The following is a 3,631-nucleotide window of genomic DNA, read 5'->3' on the forward strand; positions in this document are numbered from 1 at the left end:
AAAGTGCTTAAGCTATCAAAGTTGAATGCACTGTTCAAGAAATGTGTCCATGAAACAGAAGGAATTGACATCTCCTCTTACAAATCTGGTTCCCTGAAAGTGAGACTAAAAAGTCCTATCCTTTTCTAAAGTTTCAAAAACTATCAAGGCATGACTTTGTCTATGTTGAGGATTTGACACCACACGAAATGGTCCAAGATGAGGTTGCCACAGCTGGATCATCTTCATCCCTCATCATCAGATGAAGACAACACAAGAGGAAAATTGAAACAGATGACACAAATGAGAACGCCTCTTGTACCATGCAGCTATGACACTGAAAGATGCCATAGTTAAAAAGTGTAAGACAACACCCAAACTCACACTGGCCACCAACAGCACAGCAACTTACGATGTCAGCTGCATCAAATCTAGTCCCAGATAAGCTATTCAATTTCATTGCATGGACTACAGCCATGACAACAGATCCCTCTACTGACAATGAAAGAGTGAATGTTAGTGAAGAGGAGGCTGAGAAGATTGTGTCAATTGGCCAGGATGTTATTAAGCTAACAATGAAAGGGAGATGGCTTGTGCCCAAACATTGTGCATTAGCCATGGCTGTCAGACACATGACAGGATCAGCTCAGCTGATAGGCTTGTTGAATGGTCTTGGGCACTGTTCCTCTAACTCACAGGTACTTGACGTGACACAGCTTTATACAGCTACAAATACTACGAGGTGAGACTTACATCCCAAAAACATGCAAGTACAGTTGCAAGCAATTCTAGTTTGGGACAATAATGATTTTGGAGAGGAAACGTTATCTGGTAAGGGGACTACACACAATACAAATGGCATAATAATTCAAAAAATGATTCCATGTAATGAACCTGCCCCTGACCATCAGTGTTTACAGAAAACAAGAAAGAGGTCTCTTGATCAGCCCCCTACTAACCTTGAGGCATACATCAGGGGGGAAGAGAACAGGCCCAGAACATTTTGGAAAGAGTGGAACTAAATCAAGACACCCACATCCTTACCAGGAAATCAGCACAAAATTAGATGGTGCCTACTTCCTGATGAAGACTGCAGTCCATGGCAAAGTCCTTCCTTCCTGGACTGGTTTTAATACAGTGATCCGTGGAGATCCAATTCCACCACCAACCAACATTGAGTACCTTCCAGTGATTGATGCAAGTCCTACAGAATTGGGAACTGTAAAAACCATCCTTAAAAGGTCAACAGAAATTGCAGACAGACTCCAACTTCAGGAGATAGTTCTAGTCTTTGACCAAGCCATCTATGCCAAAGCTCAGGAGATACGGTGGAAGAGTGAAACATATAAGGAAAGACTTACAATTAGAATGGGGAGTTTCACACATGTATGGCTTTCCTGTCCTGTATTGCAAGCGATTTGGAGATGCTGGCTTACAAGACATTCTGATTGAGGCTGACGTTATTGCTGCTGGGTCTGTTGGAGGAGTTATAACAGGTCACCAATATAACGAAGCATCTGGCCACAAGTTGATGTGTGAGGCACTACACAGGTTACGCTGGCAAGCCTACCTTGAAACCCTTTCTCAAGACTGCCGTGAAGCTGCTTTAAAGTTGCTGCTGACCTCCAAAGTGCCTTTCCTGAAGAAATAGGTCAAGTAATTAGTGACTCACAGGTGTTCAACACACAATCCTTGAGAGCGCTATGACAAATTCAACAAACAACAAGAAAGCAAGACATACCAGTTTTGGGGTTCCTACATTGAAATGGTAGAGGATCTGCTATCATTTGTGAGGGGCCACACGAGAGGCAAACTGGGGTCTGCATCTTTCCCAGCATCCGGTTCATGCTGCCATGGTTCTTTTCCTCGACAGAATCAATTACAGTAGATACCTATCAGCATACTGGCAGGAGATGAACATTCTAAAGGAAACTCATCCAAGAATCTACACACGGTACAATCAGGTGACTTTGTGGCACAGAGGCAGCAGACATATGCCTTTACAGGCACTGCATGTGACCAGGTAATAGAACAGACAGCAAACAGGGACTCAAAGACCAAAGGTGGGCTTACAGGTTTTTCGTTGAACAAAGGTGCAGTCCACAGGTGGACACTGACACAGCACGAGAGAGCAGCCATCACAATGGAGGTCAAGGACATGGCTGGGCAGAACATGTCAACAAGACAGAGAACAGAATTGGATGAGAAAAGAAAGGAACAGGATGAAAAAGATGTTCAGAGCATTCTGTCAACCATACATCACATGATGAACCCATTTGATCAAACACTGGAAAAAGAGCATCTTTACCATGTTACATCAGGTCAGGTAGCATCAGAAGCCATCCTGCCAGATCTGCTGAATGCAAAAGAAATAGGTGAGAAGGCATTTGTTGAATTCTTTCAGCAACGTCTCAACACAGATGAGGTTGAATTTCATGCCACCACTGAAGAAAAATGAAACTAAAGACATTTAAGGACACAGCTACCTCAAGTGTCACCAAAGTGAGAGGCCGGGAGATAGCCCTAAAAGCAGATAGAGATCTCTTCGCAAGGCTTATTGTGGTTGGAACAGTGAGGAGAAGATAGACATAGGGGAAATGCTGGTCTATAGTCTGGGGCCCTTGCCTGCAGCAATTGCAAACATTGATGGCTCGATTGTAAAAACAGACAAAAGCCAAATTAATGCACTTTCTAGAGGGTCAGTAAAATCCACCAGCCACAGTTGAAATCCCGTGATGGCTCAACCTGGGTGTGTGATGCAATGGCACTGGTACAAGCCATGAAACCCCAAAATACATTTTGGAAGATTTGCCAACAATGTACACTTATGTACCTGATCAATGCAGCCAAAGCAAGTAAATCAAAAGTTGTGCATTTTGTCCCTGATACCTACAAACAGATGAGCATAAAGAACGGCGAACGAGACAGACGCGAGCTACAAAAGGATGTCAGGTGACTAAAATATATTCGGCTGACCAGAAAACACGAAACAATGGTCCAAGTTCTTGTCTTGTGGTGACAACAAGGAGCAACTGCAACAGTTTTTCTTTGAGTCGTGGTCTAAGTCTAGGCTAGATCAAATTGAGGACATTACATTGGTAGTTGGACATGGCTCTGAGTGTCACATAATCAGAATAAACAACAGTGGCACAGACCTTGAGGTGTTACCACTGCCAGCATTGTCTACAATACAGGAGGAGGCAGACACTCGGCTGTTGCTTCACTGTGCATGCCTCACATACACGTACAAAATATTGTGATCAACAGTCCTGACACTGATGTGTTTGTATTGGCCATTTCTTTCTGCAAGGAAATTGGGCAAACGTCTACTTTCACACAGGTAAAGGGAGAAAACAAACGCACCATACATGTACAGCAAATACAGAGCCACCTAGGTGATAAAATAACAGATGCTCTGATTGGACTGTCACTGTTGTACTGGTTGTGATGGGTATGTGATGTATTTGGATTGTGAAAAGAAATAAAAAAACTCTTTTAAACGAAGACCATTGTGCCATGGTTGGGAACAGCTTTTCAACTGCCAGCAGAGCTGTATGAAGCTACAGAAGCTTTTACCGTGCACTCTATGACCTTAAAGACTGTAGGGATGTCAATTATGCAAGGTCTCAGCTGTTCAAGAGTGGAAAGTGCA

The 3,631-nt window shown here is 43.3% G+C and overlaps 1 long non-coding RNA gene across 2 annotated transcripts; it reads right to left on the reverse strand.

Moving 5' to 3' along the window:
- Positions 1-1,810: 1,810 nt before the first annotated feature.
- On the reverse strand, positions 1,811-2,329 carry LOC120549375. Of its 2 annotated transcripts, XR_005637379.1 has the most exons (3): positions 2,288-2,329; positions 2,053-2,141; positions 1,811-1,844 (listed from the first exon to the last, which is right to left on the reverse strand). It is a non-coding gene; the product is annotated as an uncharacterized LOC120549375 (long non-coding RNA). The 2 variants fall into 2 exon arrangements; XR_005637378.1 differs by lacking the exon at positions 2,288-2,329 and having other exon boundaries at positions 2,053-2,281.
- Between the last annotated feature and the right edge of the window lie 1,302 nt (positions 2,330-3,631).

Source organism: Perca fluviatilis, chromosome 2, assembly GCF_010015445.1.
Source record: "Perca fluviatilis chromosome 2, GENO_Pfluv_1.0, whole genome shotgun sequence".
In the NCBI taxonomy this organism is placed as follows: domain Eukaryota; kingdom Metazoa; phylum Chordata; class Actinopteri; order Perciformes; family Percidae; genus Perca; species Perca fluviatilis.